The sequence below is a fragment of the Ursus maritimus genome, unplaced genomic scaffold (genome assembly GCF_017311325.1).
Source record: "Ursus maritimus isolate PB19 unplaced genomic scaffold, ASM1731132v1 scaffold_9, whole genome shotgun sequence".
Classification (NCBI taxonomy): Eukaryota; Metazoa; Chordata; class Mammalia; order Carnivora; family Ursidae; genus Ursus; species Ursus maritimus.
Window position 1 is genome coordinate 46,357,450 of NW_024427107.1, and position 24,178 is coordinate 46,381,627.

General features: G+C 38.9%; 1 protein-coding gene across 5 annotated transcripts in view; it reads right to left on the minus strand.

Moving 5' to 3' along the window:
• The window catches only part of NCALD (neurocalcin delta), a 266,731-nt gene that overhangs the window by 138,482 nt on the left and 104,071 nt on the right, over positions 1-24,178 (minus strand). For 3 of the 5 annotated variants that reach the window (XM_008689216.2, XM_040625887.1, XM_008689215.2), the window contains one exon: positions 16,474-16,554. The gene's annotated coding sequence lies outside the window, so the exon portion shown is untranslated. Of the gene's footprint in view, positions 1-16,473; positions 16,662-24,178 lie in introns of those variants that run through there. The other 2 variants (XM_040625888.1, XM_040625886.1) reach the window with 2 other exon arrangements.

Below are 24,178 nucleotides of genomic sequence, written 5' to 3' on the forward strand. Positions count from 1 at the left end.
AGAAAGCAGTGTGGGAAATGAGGGTTTTGGCGGAACAAATACCTAATAAGAAAATATTTCCCCACAGTTTCTGCTTTATCTCAGGAGGTTCTCTTCAATTTTGATTTGGTTGTATATATATTTGCTACAAGTCACTTTGTTCACATAAAGTTCATAAAAAGTAAACAAACAGGAATCAAAACCACACGAAAGAATCTACTTTATTTTTTTTCCCCTGGTCCAATGATCTAAGTTTCACTTTGCTTGAATCATTCCAGGATCCAGCCAAGGTCCATAAGCTGAGCTATCAAATGCATATTAACTCACTGGCCCATACCACGTGATGAATGCTTTTCTGGAAGAGGCCAACTCACCAACGCTGCTGCTGAGATTCACTCTGTACAAAGGTTTCACTTGGTCAAAGCCTTGACGTAGTCTTGAAAATTCTGAAAAGTCAAGGCATGTGCAAAAGTGATTTCATGTGTTCTCCCTCTCTTCCCCTCCTTGGAGGGGAAAGGCCTGCAGAAATAAGACTTTGTCCATGGGTCTGCTTCTAAAGAGAGCCAAGTATAAAATGTAGAAGAGAAAATAGGTAAAGAGGAAAGGGAACTTCAAGGTACAGTGCTCTCACAAAAAGAGAAAAAAAGGAGAAAGAAACAAGTTTTCGTAAGTTATCTAAAGAACATCTTGCAGAAATTGACCAGCAAATACAATTTCAGATGACTGTTCTCTCAAGTCTGGAAGGAAACCAAAACCTTATTATAAATATCCTAGTTGAGGTTTTAGAAGAACAGTATATGAGGCTGCATTTCATGTACTTCGAGTGCAATTTCTTGGGTTTTTCCTAATTTCATCTCAGGAAAGGGTAATCAATAGCACTCTTGGCTCAGTTTGACAGAGAGCTTCTTGTCTTGTGGCCGACTCTGCTCTGTTGAATGTATGGACCATACCCAGTCTCCTCAGAGCCTCCAAGTTCCTGTCCTCTTTTGGAAAGGGTAGAAACCATATCAGCACTCCCTTTTAGAGAGCACTATTTTTAAACAGAAAATCTGGAAAAATACAAAGCAACACAGAAATTTTTCCTCATTGGGAAAGGGACTCAGCAGCTTTTTTCCCCCCTAAGATTGATTTTATTTATTTATTTATTTATTTATTTATTTATTTATTTAAGAGAGAGCGACAGAGCAAGCACAAGCAGGGGGAGCCTCAGAAGGAGAAGCAGGCTCCCCACCAAGCAAGGAGCCCAAAGGGGGGCTCGATCGCAGGACCCTGGGATCATGACCCGAGCCTAAAGCAGACATCCAACTGACTGAGCCACCCAGGCACCCCAGGACTCAGCAGCTTTTATAGGAGTCCAGCACAATGCATGTTGGACCCCAACACCATGCACCCCCCCAACACACATACAACAGGGCTGTGACCATCTGCAGGCACTTACTTCAGCTGTGTGCCAGGGGAGATCTTCGCAAACAGAGAGATATTTTAATCCTTTGGAATTCAGAGTTTTAAAAAAATATTTACTCTTTAAATATGACTGACCCTTGCCCCTTTGCGGATTTGAATCAATCAGATCTGTATTATGACTAAGCAAACAAAGATCCTTCCCTCTCTTTATTAAGTGTGAAAGGATTCTAGAGAAAATCTAGACTTTTCTAACTCCTTCTGTCTGATAGCATTAAATCCATTTTTCGTGCCAAAGCCATGCGTCATATGTTCAGAGCATGATCCCATAGCAGCAAGTTTACTGAGGAATACCATTTCTTGGGCCCTTCAAGCCGCCCCTCAAGTGTATTGAATCAGTTCTCACACCATGAATGAGAGTCTAGGAGACAAAAAAAAAAGGAGGATCTCTACAAAGTCTCCCACCTTTCTTTTAATGCTTTGCTTCTGTGAGCAACTGCATTTCCCTCTAGTATTCTCCACCACCACCCCCTTTGTTTTCCTGCTACTTTATCTTATTCCAGTTAATTACTTTCTCTTCAGCCCTTTCCTCTGCCATTCGCTCCCATTTTTTAAGCCAGAAAAATACCTTTGTTTCCTCCTTACCGCTCCTTAGGGCCTCTTCCACAAAGGGAAGGCTCAGTCATTTCTGTACTTCATTCCAAACCAAAATGGAGCAAACAATCCCCAATGTCTTAGAATGGAGTCCCCAATATTTTCATTGAGACAATGGCTTTTTCTATCTTCCCAAGCTTTAAGATCACTGGGGGAGGGACACTGACAACAGTGAAATCTCCAGGGCTCTGCCCCTCACCTTCACGGAGGTGTTTCCCAAAGTGTGGAGTATATCCCACTGGTGTTACTCAAGACAATTTGAGGTAGTGCATAGTTATGGTAGATTTTGGTTGTCTGTTTGTAATGTGCATTATAAAAAATACAACTGTCATTTCAAATCTGTAACTTCACAGCTATTACTGCTTAGGGCAAATGTAAGTTCAAATATAAAAGGGAGTGTTTTAAAGAAAGATACTAAGTAAAAAATAGTATAGATGGAATGTAGATATGGTAAAAATCATGAAGCTGGGACATGATGACTAAAGCTTGGGCAACGCTGTTTAATGGAAATGATTTGAAACTAGGAAGAATGGAACATGATGTCAGCTTCTGGCCATCCCTCCTCCTTCCTTGCAAAGCCCTGAGCTTAGGGCAGAGGGTGGGAATGCAGCTGTTACCGAGGATGGGATTCACAATTTCACACCAGGGACCAAAATATGTAAGAAATGTTTCTGAATGGATAAATCAAATTCATATCCTGCTATTACCAAGGATCACATTACCATTGATTTACAATTAGAAGCACTCTGATAAAATCCTCTCAGTTTAGAAGCTAAAAAGCCCAGAGAGGTCACACGATTTGGTTAGTATCATCCCCGTGAATAGTAACAGAGCTAGAACTCAAAGCCCAAAATTTGCTCATTCTAAATCTTTCTATAAAGATGAGTCTTTCTGACACCTAAGTCTTATTTATTTTGGATTCTATCTAGCTAGATTTAAGAGAGTAGCAGGAGGTAAAACCAGAGAGGCAATATAAGGTGGCGGGGGAAACTCTATCAGGATTTGCAGGCCAGTATGACAACTTTTGGGGGGATTCAGGCAAAAGGTGGAGCTAATAGCTGTGTCTCCTTCTGGCAAAAGGGCCAGAGGAAGTGACATAAGCAGAGAACTGTCACTAGGACAGTCTGATAATATTGCTATAGAGAGAGTGCCCTTCACAGAGCCCTCTTTTAAAATGTTTTATTTGGGGGAAAAAAAAAAAGAAAATATATTATCTTGGAATAATTTTAGTTTACAGAAAACTTGCAAAGGTAGTATGTATAGACAGGTCCCATATACCCCTTACCCAGCTATTGCTAACTTTTTGCACAGCCATGGTGCAGTTATCAAAACTAAGAAATTCGTATTGGTACAGCACTTTACTTGGATTTCCTCCGGTATTTTTCATTGTTTTGTTGTTCTTCTTCTAGGATACAGCCTAGGATACCATACTGCATTTGTCATGAGCTCTCCTGAGTCTCCTCCAAGTTGTGACAGCTTCTTGTCTTAAGAGTTTTTCATGACTTTGACACTTTAGAAGAGGTCAAGTATTGTGCAAACTTTCCCTCAATTTGGGTTCGTCTCATGATTAGACTGGGATCAGGGATTTGGGGAAAGAAGTGCTCTTCTCATTGCATCATATTAATGGATAAATGCTATCAGTATGACTTATCAACGGTGACATTAACCTTGATCACCTGCTTAAAGTGGTGTCTGTGAGGTTTACCCACTGAAAATTTTCTCTCTTCCTTTCCATGCTCTGTTTGTTAGAAGCATGTCATTAAGTCCAGCCTACACCCACAGAAAATTAAGCTCCACCTCCTGGATGAAGAACTATCCAAGTATCTGTGACATACATTAAAACTACCACCGTCGTTAGTAAATATTTTGAGAGAAATACATTGAGGCTATGCAAATATTCTCTTTCTCCTTAAATGTTTGCCAAATGATCTTAGGATTCGCCAGTGGATCTTGCCTGCAGCAATTATTGCTGTAACGTCCTAATGATGATTTTTTATTGCCCACATTTCTTCTACATTTATAGTTTAGAATTCATCTGTTAAAAAATATGCTCTTTCTCTTCCATTTATTTATTTAATCATTTATTTATATCACTGTGGGCTCATGAATATTTATTTTATTCTTTCAGTTATAATCTAATATTGTTATTACTTTATTTTTTGCTCAAATTGTTCCAGCTTTATTTATAGAGAACTTTGAGGTTGACTCCTGTATCCTTTTGACATGCTCTATCCTTAAAAAAAAATAAGTTTTTTTTAGCACTTTCAATTTTTCTAGCATTATAAGGTTTATATATAATATAGGTATATATAGATATAGATATAGATATAGATATAGATATAGATATATCTCCACATTTATCTCGCATTTTCCCTGCCTTAGCTCTACAATCAGCCATTCCTCCATGTACCCCCTGGTTTTTTGACTGGAGAAGGGTAATTAGAAACCAAGATGTGGGAGCTGGGTGGGTTCATCTTTACTGGGGTGTCATTGCTTCTAGGCTCTCTCAATAGACAGCCAGAAAATATATGTATGTATATGAATCCATATATATACATATATCAATATTAATTTCTGTGTGTATTTGTATATATATAAAATATGTACATATATGTTTGTATATGAGTATATATACGTGCATACATACATATATGTGTGCATATTTGTGTATATGTACATATATTTTTTCAGTATAAATATAAGATTATACTGATATCCCCAGAGCTACTCTGAATCAACTGGCCTAATATTGACACCTGGTGTCAACTTAAAGTCTCCACCTTGTCTCTAAAACCCTAGATTAGCAACTGTTATGGGTTGAATTGTGTCCCCACAAAAGATACGTTGAAGTCTTAACACACAGTACCTCAGAATGACCTGATTTGAAAATGGGGTCATTGCAGGCATAATTAGTTAAGATGAGGTCATACAGGAATATCCTTAATCAAATATGACTAGAGCCCTTAGATGAAAAGGAGACGATAGAGACACACACAAAAAGACAGACAAGGGAAGACAGAAGTGGAGATTAGAGTTATAGTGCCACAAACCAAGGAACCTTGGGAGGCTACCGGAGATGAAAGAGACAAGGAAGTATTCTTCCCTAAAGACTCTGGAAGGAGCACTGTCCTACCAACACCTTGATGGCTGACTTCTAGCCTCCAGAACTGTGACAGAGTAACTTTCTGTTGTTTGAAGCCACCAGTTTGTGGTACTTAGTTATGGCAGCCCTAGGAAACTAATACAGCACTTACATGTTTGATACTATTTTCTACCCTTTATAATCTGATGACACACAAATTATCCACTTTACTCCAAAGGCTATCTCAGTTTTATCACATTTAAAACCATCTGGATCCTTCCTAGACCTCTGTCCCTGGTAGCAACGATGGCATCTTATTTTTTGTTACCTCGCTATCACCTGGTTCAGTGCCAGGTACAAGTGCTCACTAAATGTTTGCTATTTGAACACTTATAGGGCTCCTCTGTCTGTCAACCTGTTAGACTAGCCAGGAGAGTCTCCTTTCTAATACCCCCTTTTTTTTTCTTTTTGGCTTTAAGATCTGCTAGGTAAAGTTCATTCATCTGTCTTTCCTTCCTTCTTCCCTTCCTTCCTCCCTTCTTTCCTTCCTTCACTTCTTCCCTTCTTCCTTCCTCCTACTGTCCCTCCAACTAATAATCACTGGGTACATACCATGTGCATAGACTAGTTTGAGACACTAGAGGATTAACAGTGAACAAAAGAGACAAAAATTCTTGCTGTCTTGGAGGTTTACATTCTAATGAGGGAGAAAAATCTAGAATCTGAATTGCAAATTACCCATGTCTAAATGACAAATAAGTAGTGGCACAGAATGATAGACTGTACTTTGGGAATGATTCCCATGGGTTATTTGGCCAGCTGTGGTCTGGTAGCCTCCATCACCAAACCAAAGCCCCTGGCTGAACAGCTGTACTTTTCTTACTCAATTTTTAAATTATTCTCCGCTACCGAAGAAGGAGAGGGGGGCTGAGGGAGAAGGGGAGAAAACAAACTGGCCAGAAAAAAGAGTAGAAAGGAAGGAATGAGAATATTAAATCTCCTACAACGAATGTATTTTAAAGTCAACCCTTCCTGAGCTGTGTCAGGCTGAGTACCTTACCTATGTTAATGTCTTTGTTACAATTACATCATTAATTGAAAACACAACTGCATAATAATAATGGCTAGCCAGAACTGAGAGTTTGCTATGTGTCAGGAAGTGGTCTAGACACTCACCACCTTGATCCCACTTAGTCCTCACCACAATTCTACGAGACAAGTATGATAATTTTTCATTTCACAGATGAAGCGCTGGATACTCAGAGAGGTAAAATCATTTGCTCTGAATCTCCCAGTTAGTAAATGGCAGAGTCCAGACACAGACGTCATTATGTCAGACTTCAAAGTCCTGACCCTTCCTCCTGCTTTTAGGGAACCCTGCCTCCCCAACAGGCGGGCACCAGCTGGCCAGGGCTGCTACCCAGCACAGCCTTCAAACAAAATTCCTTCCATGAAAATGTTCTCAACAATGGACCCTCTTGCTGACCCTGTCCCTTTCAGCACTTCATTGTGAGGATTTTTTTTTTTTTTTTTTTGTAACTGCTCTGTCCCAGCGCTCTGTCTCCCCTGGTTACTGGGTAACAGATATCTTGGGTGATATTTGCTGGATTTCCTATGGCCATGGCCTCTTTATCTTTCCCAGCACCTCTCAGCCTTTTAATTGTCTCCTTATTATTTAAGCCAGCATGGAGCAATTTTCCAAAACATCCAATTAGCAAGTGCACAGAAGGAACTGGGTCCATAATTAATTAGTGATTCTAGGACACAACAAAGCAAAAGTAAAGCCAAGGATGTGGAAAGCACTGAAAACTGAAACTACAAGAAGATACACACATTCCAGGACCCTTCCCCACGAGGGGCAAAGAATCGAACAATCCACTCACTAATTCAAATCCCCAAAGCCCTTCCGTACATTTTGGGATTGAACAACATCAATCACTGGGTGACAGTCCCAAGTGGAACATCTGCCCCTCCAGGATGAATGGTTGCTTCTGTTTTTTAGCAGTGAACCGATTCAGTCCCCATTGTTTTCATACGACAAGGTTGGCCCCTCTTTCCTCCCACAGTTGTTCAAGCCTCTCCAGAGACAGTATTTCCTGCATGATGGTCCCAACCCCTGGGGTTTCTTGCTCATCATCAGAACAGAGGCCATGTTAGAACACCAGGATTCAAGAGGCCAAACTAGGTTGACTGTGGCAGCCAGGAACGGGAGGACAGTAAAAGAATACGAGGATTCTCAGATGTACAGTTACTATTCCAGTTTGGTGAAGAAAGGAGGGCCTTGGTGGAAGTTTATCCAGATCAAGTTTTCCCCAGACACCAACTCATTCTCCAACACACTTGTGAAGTGTAAATGGCAATGGGGTACTAGCACTGTTATTGGTGAAAGAGTCACCTTTTCATTAGGAAGAAATAAAGATGATTTCTTTTGGGTTTTTTTGGTTGCCTTTTTCTTAGGAGGATATAAGGATTATCATCTATGGTTTTTGGTTGTTATGGACTCTCATTATTGCCTGAAAGGCCAGAGCCAACAAAAGAAGTCTGAAGAGCATTACGGCAAGTTCCCACATCTCACAGGGGTGACATCACTACCATCACACACTTGCCAGCAGGGAAAATTAGAAGATTTATATAGAACATTAGAGTTGTAGGAATCTTTCACTACTGTTTCTCACCTATAGCCTAATTTCCTTTTGGCTTTAGATTGAACTAATACCAGCAGTCAGGCTCATTTCTGTGCTTAAGGGAGTATACCTAAACCTACCCCACCAAGCCACGGTCTAAGCACTTTGACTACTACCATGGCAATGAATATGAGCAAGGTTAGATGAAAGGAAAATGAAAATAGCCCCTAAGTCATTAATAAGACAGACTTGTTGTTACTGCCGCTGCTGCTCAAAAGAGTAAATAACTATGATGCATGTTGCTAAGCAATGTTGCATTTTCAGTCCTTAATAACTCCATTAGTAACAAAGGATGACAAACTACATTTTGAGATTGATGAGATGCTTTACCTTCCTTCTGTGAATAATCAGCCTCAGCAACCATGGCTCCTAACACAAAGCAAAAATGATTATCCTTTGTCCCCTAGCTGGTGTATGTCCTATTGGAAAGTCTAAGTGTTCTCTGCTAACCCCTCTCCCATGGTACTTTAAGTCTTAAATTTAAAAAAAAATACATGAATTGATAAATAAGCACACATTCTTTCCCCAAAATGCTGCTTCTCGATTATTACATATGTATATGTAAGGAGTGTTTGAAAATTGTGAATTTTAAATGTCATACCCTTAAAGATTTGTAGTACAATGATTCTACAAATATCCATCCTTCCGATTCAAAGGTAGTGTTGCTTTGGGGGATTCTGTGTGAAGGTGACCAACTCTGCCGACCAGTCCCAGATCCTGTGTTGATGACAACTACCTCTTGGTTTATAGATGCTAGAAACTTGCTCAGAATGAGCTGCCAACTAATGGCTTCTTGCCCCTTCCCCCCAGTTACCCAGAATTCCCAGTTACCCAACATTTCCCAGCTACTAAGTATTAGACAGAAATAGTCTGCAAGAAAATAACCTCTTCAGCAGGATTCTACCAATGGAATTCTGGAACTTTTCATCTCCGTAGCCAAGCAATGTTGCACAAGAGACACGACTGTCTGAAAGAGCAGAGTCTGGAGCCAGACTTTCTAAGGTAAATCTCAACTACACAATTTCCCATTGAAATGACTTTGGCAAATTAATGTCTTCCTGCCTCTATTTGCAATGATTAAGTAAGCTGATATATGCAAAGTGCTTAAAACAGTGCCTCCTTCTGGCACCTTTTGGCTCTGGAGCAGAGTTATACAAGCATTTGCAAGAATCTTCAAATACCTCCCTGGTCAAAACAAGGAAATACCTCAGTTTGTAAAGGAGGAAAAAACTGACTCCAGAAGGCAACCTTAGGATCTGTATTTGCTGCTTTTATATTTCAGAGGAAGTCACTGATCTAGAGAAGCTAGAAATTGCCAAAATTTGAATTCCTATAACACCAAACTGTTACTAATTATGGTTCTGGTCATATGCCATATGTTTCCCAGAAATAACAAATGTTCCATGGAAAAATAAGTGGCTAATAAGTGTGGGAAAAACATATAGTAAATGTTGTTTTTCTTGGCTGTTAATTTTAAAATAATGAAATATTCAATGAAAAGTATCCAACTGCAGCGACTTCTTACCACTTCAGAAAGATACTCTTGAGCTACTGAAATTTAGAAATCTATGTTCAAATAGCATCATCAAGTAATTTATTCTGAATCAATTACATTTTAAATTTTGAAAAATGTTACTCATGTCCCAGGTGTTTTTCCCAGTAGAAATTACAGTGGTAGATGTTAAATTAACTCCATGTGAGTCTCATTTTCAGAAATACAATTTAAGACTGCTGAAAATTTTCAATGTGTCCCCTTGAGTGGCATAAAAAAAAGGTTTTAAATATTTTGTTTTTGTGGGGTTTTTTTTCTTCTAGGAATACATTTCTCTCAAACAATTTTTCAATATTACTATTTAACAGGCTAAGTGTTTTAGACTTCTCTTACACTCCTTTTATTTTACTTAAGTGACTATGAATGCGGTGAGTTTTTGCAACTATACAGTGAAAGAAAATTAGATTATTGATCAAGTGATCTTCGATTATACAGGCCATACCGGCAGTAGGAGGAAGGGGGTATGTTTTATTTCAGTAGCTTTTACACTAAAGAGCAGTATTTTTTAAAATAAATCAGTCTGATATTCTCATTCCTTCCTATTTTCTGATATAAGTAAGGCATGATAATCCTATAGGTGCTAAAAATTGATCAAGATCTGATCCAAGCTACTCTGGAGATAGGTGTTATTATCTATAGGATGATACATCCACATGTAGTAAGTGTGCTTACTATGTGACAGGCAATGCCAGGGCTAGAATTATAATGATGAAAAAAGCAGACCGGAGCCCTGTCCTCATGAAGCTTATAGTCTGGAGCGGTGCTGTTTAAAGTGTCTGTGGACCAGAGCCACCCCATGAACTATTCTTATCAGACCACAACAGGATAAGTATAGATATTGCAAGTAATTGTTTAGACATTTTTACAGTAGTTGGACATTGCTGTAACATCCAAACGTGTGATCAAGTGGACTCATCTCATTAAATGGAGTATAGATGGGGTATATGCAGAACTTGAACAGTAAGCTTCACACAGAGCAGTCTAAGTACTGGTCATGGACAAGAGGATACATATTGGCATGTGATGGATAGGAAATTAAAAAAAAAAAAAATCTAGCCCTCCCCATGGATAGTTTGAAAAGTACTAGTCTAGTGCTTTCCAAGCATGATAGGAAAGAGAGAAAGAGGAATGGAAGGGGAGGAAGGAGGGAGGAAGAGAGGGAAAGAGAGACAGAGAGAGAGTGAGACGAAGGGAGGGGAGAGAAAGGGAGAGAGTAGTACAGTAGTTCCTTGTGCTACTCAGGCCATCTGGTTTATTGCTGTCAGAGAGCGATATGGGGACAGGAGCGAACGGAGGTAAGGAAGAGGAAACTGAAAAGGTGGGTTGTAGTCAGTTAGTAGAAAGCTTTAAGCACCATGAAAAAGAATTAGAACTTTATTTTTGAGACAATTGGTAGTTTTTCAATATGCCTGAACATGATAGGAAATGAAAGAAAGCTCTGTTTTACTAAATAATATTGGTCTCATTTGAAGTATATGCAACATTTTAAGGCAGGAGGCCCTGAGGTAAAGTAAATAATGACAGTAAAAAGGAATTTTAAAAAATAGTTCCCCTAATGGTGCCATATATTAGTCACATGCCTAAGTAAATTTATGCAATATTAAGTCTTCCCAGGCACCACAGCATAGTAAAACACCACTTTAGAAGATCTAATCATGCATGATTGAAGTGATGATTTTCAAATGCCATTTCTTAGCTTAACAGTGACAGAGAAAACGCACATTCTTCCCATTTTCAGAAACTTTTATTAAACCACAGATATTAAGGGAACATTAAACCAATATATTATTGTAATAACTTACACTAAAACGTCAAGTACCATCACAAAGGACACAAGAATGGCACTTTCTTCTCCCTGTTGTTCTTAACTTCCCATAAAACTCGAATTGCACTCATTAAATGTGCCTCACTTAAGTTTCTATGTGTCACTCACTACAAGGCTACTGATGCTTGCACCTGACTGAGTCGGAGTCTTTTAAAGATTCCCATAAATGTATCTTTTTAAAAAAATAGGTGAGCCACAAAGTAAGTTTTAAACTTTGAGAGTAAAATTTTATAACATTTTAACAAATAAAACAAGGCTCTCAAAGTGTGGGCACCCTCCCCCCACAGAAAAATGTATTGCCACATTAGGATTTCACATGTTTGACTGAGTAAAAATCTAATTAATTACCCTTCTAATTCTGGTTTCATAATATTATTTTTAATTGGGATCTAAGAACCATAGAATCATAAAGATACCGTCCTGTTAAACTGAAAGCTATGCATTTAGGATTGGACATGTTTGCAATATAACCATAATACAAAGCTAGAACACAGCACAGGGACTCACTGATTATGATATCTAAAGAAGTGGTTCTCAACCAAGAGTGGGTTTGCCCCTCCCAGGAGGTATTTGGCAATGCAAGAAATGACTGTCAAGACGGCGGGATACTACTGGCACCAGAATGCTACCAAACATTCTCCACAGTGTAGGACAGCCCCTCGTGACAATGATCTGGTCCAAAATGTCAGCAGTGCTGCAGTTGAGAAACCCTGTACTAAAGGATCCCACTAACATTTCCATTATTCTTCTTGGCATACATGGAAATAATCATTTTGATCCATGCAATCTGAATATTGGAAATAAAGAAGTTCCCAGAGACTGGAACAGATCATTATTATGCCTTCCTTGGCTATAATGAACTATCCTCTGATTTTCGCAAGCAAGACCTGAAGGTGACTCTCACAGGTGCCCTGGTTTAATTCCATCAATAGTGATACTTTAGATGCAGATATGGAAGCGTTGTCAATCAGGAAATCTTCAAGCAGATCTTCAGAAAAGACAGGCATGACTGAAAACTCAAGGAAGGTTCCAGATATGTATGATTTTCTGAGTTGTAAGTCACTGATTATTTTAAGATGCATCATCAATTAAATAACAGCTTTGTTAATGTGGCAAAGAAATACCTTTCCTTAAATGTATACATTGATTTTAAGATGTGTATCTTTTTTAGAGATGGTAAATGTACAAAATCTATAAAGTATATTAAGTGTATAATACGACATACTAAGCTCTGTGTTAAAACAAACGGATTCTGAAATATTCTCCCTCTTGGGTCCTTCTCCATCAATGTTAGCTTCCATTGTTTTCATTGAAGTCTTTTTATTGCTCCCCTCATCCTCCACCCACCACTCCAAGAAGAGGAGGTAAGGTGCAAGGAGGGCTGTGGTATCACTAGATCCTCAGAAACCAGAATACAAATCTCACGGCTTCCCTCTCTTATGTTCCTCTCTTGGAGTTTCTCCAAAGTCTTTAACTGTGAATTAAGTACCTTGAAGAACACCCGTGCTAAGCATGGTCTTAGCGCTGCTAGAACATATTACTTTACTTAACTAAACAAAGGAATCACTACACTTAGATGCAATACAACAGATATTTGAAATTATTTTTTAAACTTCACCTAAAGACTAACCACATCACTCATGAACAAACAAAAACTTGCTGTAAAACCTATACATTTCCTTATTGGCATATGATCTGCTTGTTCCACTAGAATTTAGGATCCATGTGAACAGGGATTTTGTCTTGTGTGTATTGGCTGAATGAGTGAATGAATATCATCTCCCAAAGAGCACAGTCCTTATAGAATCACAAACTCCTTTTATTTTCACACTAGTGATAGAAGACAATAGTTAGAAACTACTCATGTTCACTCATTCTCTACTAAGTCTTTCATCATCTGCCCCTGCCACCTTTCTAGCTTTCTCTCACATCGTGTCCCTCTTGGTCTCCAGCAACACTGGCCTTGGTTCAGTTCCCAGTAAGTGCTATGTTCCCTACTACCTTAGGGCCTCCCCAAAGCACTCTCCCCCATGTTCCCAACCTCTTCAGATTTCTTCAGGGAAGTCTTCCCTGATGACCACTTATCTAAGTACAGTGCCTACATGGTCTGTTTCCCATGTTTGTTTTTTTCCCATCATAGTAATGATCACATAAAATGTGTGCCATTATTTGATTACCATGTCCATCCCATCCCACACCAGTCAACTGTAGGCAGAAACCATGCCTGTCTCGTTCCCCATTAATATTGCTATCATTTAACACAGTGCCTGTCACAGAGCAAGTACTTGATACATATTTATTGGATGAATAAATGAATTGTTTCTAGGAACATTATGTTACCAAATATACAAGTCCAGGTTAGACTATATTGTTCTCCACTAGGGCTCAAATTGGTAGGTGCTTAATCAATGCTTTTTGGTTAATTGGAATCATTTATCTACTGTCATTAAACTATCTGCTCTTAAGTCTACATGACACTAAGTCTACATGTTGCAAAATTGCTAGAAATCAATTGCTCTCTTTCTATTCTTTTTTCTATATACTAATAAAAAAGCTTGGTTTATTATTTTTTTTCACTGAATTTATTGGCTATTTTGAAATTAAGAACATGACTGTGTGGAAAATGGTTGTCAGGGAATCAATTATTTGGATGGTCAGTATTTGTCTCTATCTGAAAACATCTGGAAGCATACTTTAATTATCCCCCAGATATTTGGCATCTTGTGTTCTCAGCCTCTGAGATAATCTCTCCTCATTACTGTTCTTGAATGAAAGATATTCTGTAGACACAATAGGTGTTTGTGGGTTTTTTTGATAGAGGAGAATTTATAGGACATTGAAAATAAAGAGTAGTGAGCTCCCAGGCTAAAAGGATTAAAGTAATATTTTTTTTTCAAAGCAGCTTTTTTTAATTTTTTTTAAGATTTTATTCATTTATTCGACAGATAGAGACAGCCAGCGAGAGAGGGAACACAAGCAGGGGGAGTGGGAGAGGAAGAAGCAGGCTCGTAGTGGAGAAGCCTGATGTGGGGCTCGATCCCATAACGCCGGGATCACGCCCTGAGCCGAAGGCAGATGCTTAACCTCTGTGCCACCCAGGTGCCCCTAAAGTAATATTTTTTAAGAGGAGAAGGAAAGGGGTCTCTAGTGCAGAAAACTATAGAAAAATATAATTCCATGTAATGTCATGTAACTAAGAAGCTAGTTACAAAGGAAGCCTTGGGGAAGATACGCATTTCTTAAGGATCCAGACAAAATGACTCAAGCCTAAAGGAGCTAAAGAGAGATACCCAGGTGACAGGAAATCAGAAATAACTGTAAACCTGAAGTCTATTCACATACTTCACCTTAAAATAGATTCTTTACATATATCTTTCCTATCTATTGCTATCAGGATCTCTGTCATTAGGTGAGAGTATCTGAAATTCTTGAACAAAATTCCAGAAAGCACAGGAAATGGGGCAGTATTTGCTAACTTCGGCCATCCATTTGGAAAGCCCCAGAGAGGAGGTTAGCCTCTGTTACAGAGGGCATCCTCATCCCTGCCCTGCCCACTCCTCTCTCAAGACAACAGTCGTTGAGCAGAAAGTGCTCCTTCACTGCTTCGAGACCTTTCCTGTCAATTTCTCGACCAAATTGTCCTCTTTTGGATTTGGAAGGTACCTTGAATCTGCAGCATGAACCCCTGCAGCTTAGCCTCTCTTTGCTCCACATAAACCAGAAATGAAGTAGAGTGTAGCTGGGGCTCACTGGGACCTGTCCCTGAGATCAAGGAAGAGAGACCTGCATGCTTGAGGGGGGACAGGGACACCAGAAGCTAATAGCAGACATATTGATTCTCTGCACTTCCATGTCAAGGGGAATGGTTCTTATATTTAATCATACTCATTCTTTCCTGTCTTTTAGGCAAGAACACACATTTTCCTATTTAGTTTGATGTCAGAAAGATCCAAGGAACTAATGCAATAGCTATATTGTGTTTATGGTTGTGATAATCCTAAGTACTTCAACAAGATTATCACAAGAAGAAAGAGCCTCTAGGGCTGCAATTCTATCCTGGCCTCCAGAAGAAATGTATTGGGGTTGAGGCTCAGTTCTCAATGATATGAAGAAAAAAAAAAATTAGAGTTTGCTTAGCATAACCTCAAATATTTTATTACTGTCCTATGTATCTCATTAAAAGGACTGGCCTATCAGATTTGGAATACAGACTTTTCACTTTCACTTTCTTGTTACATCCCGATAAACCATGTTGTGCATCTAACACCTAAACCATAGAAACTTAATGGGGATAAAGAAAGTGGGATGAGAAAGAAATGAGTACGCTTAAATTTCATCTTACATCAACTTATTTCCCTTCCCTGCAACATCAGGAAAATACAAAATCAGGTTTTGTTCTTACCCACATTTTTTTTATTTTTGCCATTTGTTCTTCATTTAAAACTATCTGGTCAAGTAAACATTAGATTAATATTGATGCCTTGTTTACAAACAGCCACAAAGAAGTTTCACCAGGGCCTAAGCCATATTATTACCTTGCTATAAATCTTATCTGGCTCTCATCTGGGGCCATTAGCATATCTTGAAAAATTTCCAAGAACTTCATATACCAGTAGATTTCCCTTCCTGAAAAGCCAATTTCCTAAATATTCAATGAGATGGCTTTTGAGACCCACATCAACAAATTAGGAAAGTAATAATGTTCCTATCTTAACAGGAAATCCACTATTACGGGGCTGCTGCCCTAATTATATCATAATAGAATTTCAAAAGAATTGTTTCTGGATTAAAAAAAAAAAATCCCATCTACTTGCTGCACAATATCTTCTTCAATTTTCCAGACCAAAAGAGTAGATTTAGAAAGTAAGGAAGGGCACATACATATTGCTTTTTTTTTTTTCCAGGAAGAAAGTCAGGTTTTTACTTCTTAATCATGTCTCCTGTTTGTTTTTGTCTTTTAAAGTAAATTTCTTACAAAAATACATTTTATGTATTTCTTACATAAGGTTTCCATTTAATCAGAGTCACCACAGAATAGATTTTTTTAAAAATGAGAATGTACCATGGTTTTCTTGTCAGTAACATACAATTTCATCAAGAGTTAAAGTGGAAATATATACCTTGTGACCAAGGTTTGATAGCAGATTAATAAGCTAGCATTTGCCATTTACCAGATAACAAACATATAAACACACAATAGCCTAACGGAGATGTAACATTTTTGCATTCTGAATCATAACTTAATAATAATCACATTTAAAACCCAGACATTCAAGAGGTTAAAAAAGGAACTCACAATATGCAGTCAGGCAGCACCTCGGATCACAGAGCCTTCCACGGTATCACGACAGATTTTATCACCAGCAGTTCTATGGCCCTGCAATTGAGATCACTCATAATTAATGAATATTTTACTTGAACATTTGACAGCTCAGTAAGCAGTTTATGTAAGGCCGTTACTTTTATTTCTTCTGTAGTTGCCTTTGCAAACAGGAAACAGGAAACACACCTACAAGAACACTGACATATCTCAGCCTAATTGGTCTTTGGCTCAAAGTACCCAGGGGCGAGTCTTGTTTTACAGGGGTGATAAGTACAGTCCACAAAAGTATGGGACTCAGGTCCTAATATTTCACAGTTAAAAATCCTCTAGATAGATGCTATGCAGGCCATTTACTATTGGGAGAAACAGGCCTTCTTAGTAACATTCAGGCTTTATGGCCTTAATCCTGGAAGGACTATAAACCTCAGAATAAACTCATATATATACCAATATATGTATGTATGAATATGTATTATATATATATTATACATACATACATGTATATATATACATAAATATATACTATGTTAAGTAACATATGATTTTAAAATATATACATATATAAGTAATGTACTATTTAAAAAACATATTTTTTTCCTGGAACATATATGGAAACTATCATTCAGGAATCTTTTGGCTACAAATAACAGAAACCTCAATTCAAACTCATTTATTCAAATAAATAACAAAACAAGGAAATATTGTGGTTCATTGAGCTGGGGAAAACAATGTCCAGATGTAGGGCTGGTTTTGGGAAAACAGAGGTTCGCTACATCATTTGATTCTCTGCAATTCCCTGGGCACAGGTATTCTCTGCAGATTGATTTTGACCTCAGGCTGCCTCCCCTTGGTACAAAAAATATTCGCTGTAGCAGTTCAAGACTACATCTGTATCTTCCAAGAAGATAGTGTTAGCACCCTGGCAGTCCCAGGTTCTGAGGCTACTCAGATTGCCCATCACTGAAGCAGTCACTATACTTTGCTGAATCACTTCAAACTAATCAAGGCTTATCCCTGGAGGTCAAGGTAGGATCATCCCAAAGAAAAATCACACGGAAGGTCATTCAGGATACTGAGAGGAAGGGAAAAGAGATTGTCACAGAGGAAATGAACAAATGTCCACCACAGCGTCTGACAATAATCTGAAGATAGGTATTTGAGGATGCGTATTCATGAAAACACAAGTTCTTGCACTATTTAAAGATGTCAACAAGAGAATGAGCTGAGGTTCAAGAGGTATTGATTACCCAAATCTTTACATTCAGTTGGACTTTCTGTTAACACTGGATTTGCTCTCTAAGAAAATAGGTCAGAATACTTCCACTGGGGGCCCCTGGGTGGCTCAGTCGGGTAAGCCTCTGCCTTCAGCTCAGGTGATGATCACAGGGTCCCAGGATGGAGCCCCACATCAGGCTCCCTACTCAGTGGGTGGGTCTGCTTCTCCCTCTCCCTCTGCCCCTCCTCCCTACTTGTGTCAACCTCTCCCGCTCGCTCTCAAACAAATTAATTAAAAATACATCTTTTATAAAAGGGAATATTTCCACTGTGTTTCTGAAGTACATTTTATAGTGTATGAAGACCTCTTACATTTGATCTTCCATTTTGACATCCAAACAAACAACCCTGTGGGGAGTGGGGATGAGGGGACCGCCATTCCCATTGGAAGCTTAGAGAGTGGGGCAGACACTGCTGGTTACCTAGCCAATTCCTAGTCTACCGGTTTTTCCTTACAGAACCTCGATTTTGGGGGCGCCTGGGTGGCACAGCAGTTAAGCGTCTGCCTACGGCTCAGGGCGTGATCCCGGCGTTATGGGATCAAGCCCCACATCAGGCTCCTCCGCTAGGAGCCTGCTTCTTCCTCTTCCACTCCCCCTGCTTGTGTTCCCTCTCTCACTGGCTGTCTCTATCTCTGTCGAATAAATAAATAAAATCTTAAAAAAAAAAAAAAAGAACCTTGATTTTGTTCAGGGCAGCAATTTGCCCTGTAAAGACTGCAGCTAAGGCCAAGCAGGTGGAACAGTTTGGGCCCCGGGCCATGGAAGCTGAAGTAACGACATAGGGCTCCCAGAAAAGCTCTTTAAAAGAGCTCTCCACTCGCTTATTAATCTTTGCCCTTCCTCTTCTTCATGCCTGAAACATTGATACAATGCCAGAGATAAAGACGTATCTTGCAGTCATGAAGTGACAAACATGAAGACAAAAGCCACATGCCGTGAAGACTAAACTGAAAAAAAGGAGCCACTACACTGGGCCTGGTTTGCCTGCTCCCGGGCTGTTACATGAGAAAAAAAAAAAAAAAAAAAAGAAGAAAGAAAAGAAAAAACAAAACCCTCTGTTTGGCTAAGCTACTGTAGAAGGATTCTTGTTACATGCAGCTGAACATACTTTGGATACAAGGAGGTTTCGCAACCCCATAATGACAGATCAAGGCTTAATTCTGGGTCTCTTGACTCCTTGTCCAGCGATATTTCCAATAAATGGCAGTGCCTCTCCAAAAGCAGAATCGTCCTCTGCATACCATACAAACAGGCATTTTAAATTTATGCTTTCTTTTTCAACAAATAGCTCATTTAAATGATCTGAGTCATAGTTCAAATGGAGAGAAGAGATTCATTGCTTTTGTTCTGGGTTTCTTCAGCTTTTTAACATGTGCCACTCAAGCACTTGCAGAACCGCTCAGACACGAATGCCTTGGCTACAGTAAAGGAAGCCCATCATTTGATCAAAATTTCTTTCAAAGCTGCCTAAGGAAGAATTAGCCATCTTCCCAAATCTTGCCATGGTTGACGTTTCTTCCTGGACCTTCTCCAGGTTTTAAAAGACAGAAGAGGAGTTTTGGTGTCTGGCTGCACATGTAAGGAGCTTGGAAATCACCACTCCGTCCTAACAACAGGTCGAATTCAATCACTCTTCTCGGATCTGTAAGAGAGGGAAGGACACAGGGCAAAGCACTGCTCCCAAGATTGGAAAGAGGAGCAGGGAATACAGGGAGTCTTGGCTTCCCTGACAGGGGCTTCCCAGCAGAAGCTGCCATAGGGAGCAGTGTGGGGGTAGGAAAACCTGAATTGTAATTTAAGAATTGCTGGAATCGGGGCGCCTGGGTGGCGCAGTTGTTAAGCATCTGCCTTCGGCTCAGGGCGTGATCCCGGCGTTCTGGGATCGAGCCCCACATCAGGCTCCAATGCTGGGAGCCTGCTTCTTCCTCTCCCACTCCCCCTGCTTGTGTTCCCTCTCTCGCTGGCTGTCTCTGTCAAATAAATAAATAAAATCCTTAAAAAAAAAAAAAAAAGAATTGCTGGAATCTCTGTGGGGACAACTAAAGCACTAGGTGGACCCAGTCAAAGAGGGGCCCTCACAATACTGCGAGATTTACTTCCAGGACATCTACCAGATTCCCACAGTCAATATCGGAGAAAAACCTCCTCCAGCTTCCAGAATGCAAAGGGGAAAAGGAACTATTTGGAAATATGACAGAGCACTCTGTTCTTAACAAGGCCTGTCCTTCAAGTAAACTAGTTAACTAGAGCCTAAACTGCTGGAGTGTTATGAGAAGCTACTGACCTGGGGAAGGGAAATACTGGATGAAGTCTTCTCTAGCCTTCCACTGTGGAAGAAGGAAACTATTCACCTTCGGACAACACTAGCCATCCTGAGAAAAGGGGGAGAAAAAATCTAGAACATTGTGAAGGTCACAGTCCAGAGAAACGTGCTCCCTAAAAGACTGAGACCTAATCGTAGGATGCGCAGAGTGCCTCCTCTCCCTGAAAACGTCACCACCACATGACTAAAGATCTATTTACAGCAGTTCCTATCACCTGGTACATCGTGTCTGGCTATCAGGAAAAAATTACAGAGGGTACCAAAAGGAAAAAAAATCACAATTTGAAGAGACAGGGCAAGCATCAGTCCAGTCAAGGCCGGGAAGATGGAGTTAAAAGACAGCAGGGCTCTCACGAAGGTTGAAATAATTCACTGAGCCAAAAGTCAAGGAGAAGCCATACCCAAAGATCAATTCCAGAGGGATTTAGGACTTAGTTGTGAAAAGCAAAATGTGAAAACTTGTAGAAGAAAACATGGAGAACATATTTTGAATCTCCGATTGGGAAAGGAATTCTTAAGGCACAAAAGTACTAATTACAGAAGGAAAGACTGATAAAATTGCCCCATTATAATATTAAGATCTTTGTTTATAAAAATGTACAATAAAGAAAGCAAAAGGCATGCCACCAACTGAGATGAGTTTGCAACTAGTAAAATAAACAAAAGACCGGTATTCAGATTATATAAAGATATGTTACAAATCAGAAAGAAAAAGACAATACACACACAAAAAAATGAGCAACAGATCTGACACATTGTCACGGAGGAGAAAAACAAGAATGGTAAATGTACATATAAAAAGATGAGCGACTTCATTTGTAATCAGGAAAATGCAAATTAAACTGACGGTGGGAGTAGAAGTTGATAGAAGCACTTGCAAACAATTTAACCTTCAGTCATGAAGCTGAATGTTCATATGTCCTCCAACTGAGTAAACCCACTCTTACCTCTATTCTCTAGAGAAATTCTTATATATTGGCCCTGGAAGACACGCACAAAATGTTTATAACAGCTTTCTTAAAAACAACGAAAAGCTATATTTAACACTAATGTCCATCAACCAGCAAGCAATTAAATAAACTGAGTTATATACATAAAATGAAATAATAGATAACAAGGAAAATCAATAAATCCGGGCTACAGGCAATAACTTGGGTGAACCTTAACAGCATAATGAATGAAAAAAAGCAAGTATGAGGTAACTATATACAGATAGTGACTTTTTTTTTTTTAACAAACAAGACCCAAGAATAGCAAATACAAACAATATTTTTGTTTAGGTAAGCCCATATGTGATACATTTTTTATAGCTACATAACGTTTTGTCACATGTGAACATTTGTGTAACCAGCACTGCAGTCAAGACACAGAACTACTTATCATCACATAGAACTCCATCCTACTACCATTTTACAAGCACATCCATCCCCTCTGCTCACAGCCCTTATCCCTGGAAACCACTAATCTGTTCTCCATCTTTATAATTTCGTTATTTCTAGAACGTTAATAAGTGGAATCATATATGTGACCTTTTGATACTGTCCTTTTGATATGTGACCCTTTGATATTTAGAGGTCATATAATATGTGACCTTTTGATATTAGTTTTTGTTTTGTTTTGTTTTGTTTTTTTAACTGAGCATAATGTCCTTGAGATCCAAGGCATTGCTTGCACCCACGTTGTTGCTTCTCTCAATAGTTTGCTCCCTTTTCTGACTGAATAGTATCTCATGGTTTGGATGTACCTTGGTTTGTTTAACTACTCATCTACTGCAGGGCAATTTGGTTGTTTTGGGTTTGGGCTTATTGCAAATAAAGCTGTTAGGAAAAACTGTCTATAGGTTTTTGTGTGGATGTAAGTTATTTCTCTGGGATAAATGCCCAGGATAGTGATTGCTGAGTCAGATGATTCAGTTTCTGTTTAGTTTTTAAGAAACTGCCAAGCTATTTTCCAGAGTGGTTGTGCCATTTTAACCACCAGCAATGTATGAGAGATTCAGTTTTGCCACATCTTTGCCAATACTTGGCATTATCGCTATTTATTTCAGGCTGTTCTAATAGATGAGTAGTGGTCTGCCTTTGCATTTCCTTAGTAGCTAGTAATGTTGAACACCTCTTTATGTGCATATCTGCCATCTATATACATCCTCTTTAGTGAAATGCCTCTATCTTTTGCCCATGCTCTAATAGAACTGTTTCTTCTTTAACCGCTAAGTTTTGAGTTCTCCATATAGTATAGGTATAAGTCTTTTGTCAGGTACATGTTTTGTAAGCATTTTTTCTCAAGTTATAGCTTGTCTTTTCCCACTTCTTGGTATATCTTTTCGAATTTATATTTTCATGTTCTTTGGGTAAATATCCAGTAGTGCGATTACTGGATCATCGGGTGGTTCTATTTTTAACTTTTTGAGGAAACTCCATGCTGTTTTCCACGGTGGCTACACCAGTTTGCACTCCCACCAACAGAGCATAAGAAGAGTTCCTTTTTCTCCGCATCCTTGCTCACACTTGTTTCTTGTGTTTTTGACTTTAGCCATTTTGACAGGTGTGAGGTGGTATCTCATTGTAGTTTTGATTTGCAGTTCCCTGATGATGAGTGATGTTGAGCATCTTTTCATGTACCTGTTGGCCATCTCTTCGTCTCCTTTTCATATACATTTTTAGAGTAATCTTATCTATACCTACAAAAATATTTTCTGGAATTTTTTTTTTTCTTTCCTGAATTTTTTTTAGGAATTTCATTAAAACTGAATATCAATTTGGGGAAAACTGACATGTTTACTATATTGAATCTTCCAATCTACGAACATAGTATGCCTCTCCATTTATTTATTTATTATTTATTATCCATGTTTTTTAATTTCTTTCATCAGCATTTTGTAGTTTTCAGCATACAAATCCTATACATGTTATGTTAGATTTATGCTTAAGTATTTTATATGTTTTTGAGCTTTATAAATGATATTGTATATTTAATTTTGATAGCCATATATACATTGCGAGTATATAGAAATAAAATTGCTATTCTTCTATGTTTATTTTATATCCTGCAACTTAGCTGAACTCACTTATTAGTTCTGGTTTTTCGTAGATTCCATTGGATGTTTTTCATGCCATCTGCAAATAGTAGAAATTTTATTTCTTTCTTTTGGATCTCTATGCCTTTATTTTCTCTTCTTACTTTATTGTATGGTGTAGAATTTCCAGTAATATGTTGAACAGGAGTCATGAGAAAGGACATCCTTCTCTTGCTCTTGATATTATGGGGAAAGGATTCAGTCTTTCACTACTAAGTATGTTGTTAGCTGCAAGTGTTTGATAGATATTCTTATATCAATTTTAGGAAGCTCCCCTCTATTCCTATTTTTGAGAGGGTTTTTTTTTTTAATCGTGAGTTACTGAATTTTGTTGAATAATTTTTCTGCTTCAATTAGCATGATTGTGATTTTTTTCTTTAGACTGTTTACATGGTGGATTACACGGATTGGTTTTCAAATATATTCTTTAAAGATTTTATTTATTTATTTGAGAGTGAGAAAGAGAGAGAGCGCATGAGGGGGGGGAGGGTCAGAGGGAGAAGCAGACTCCCCGCTGAGCAGAGAGCCTGATGTGGGATTGGATCCTGGGATTCCGGGGTCATGACCTGAGCCAAAGGCAGATGCTTAACCAACTGAGCCACCTAGGCACCCCCTCAAATATTTTTTAAATATTTATTTATTTATTTATTTATTTGGCAGAGAGAGAGAGAGAAAGCACAAGCAGGAGAGTGGCAGGCAGAGGGAGAGGGAGAAGCAGGCTCTCCATGGAGCAGGGGGCCCACTGCAGACCTTGATCCCAGGACTTTAGGATCATGACCCCGGCCGAAGGCAGATGCTTAACTGACTGAGCCACCCAGGTGTCCGGGAAAGTTCTTATTTAAGGCACAATCTGTGCATGTTCAACCTATTCCCAACTGTTAGAGTTTCCACCATCAGAAAAGTTGAGAACTTTATGGAGCACCTGGCTGGCTCAGTTGGTGGAGCATGGGACTCTTGATCTCAGGATTATGAGTCTGAGCCCCATATTGGGTGTAGTGCTTA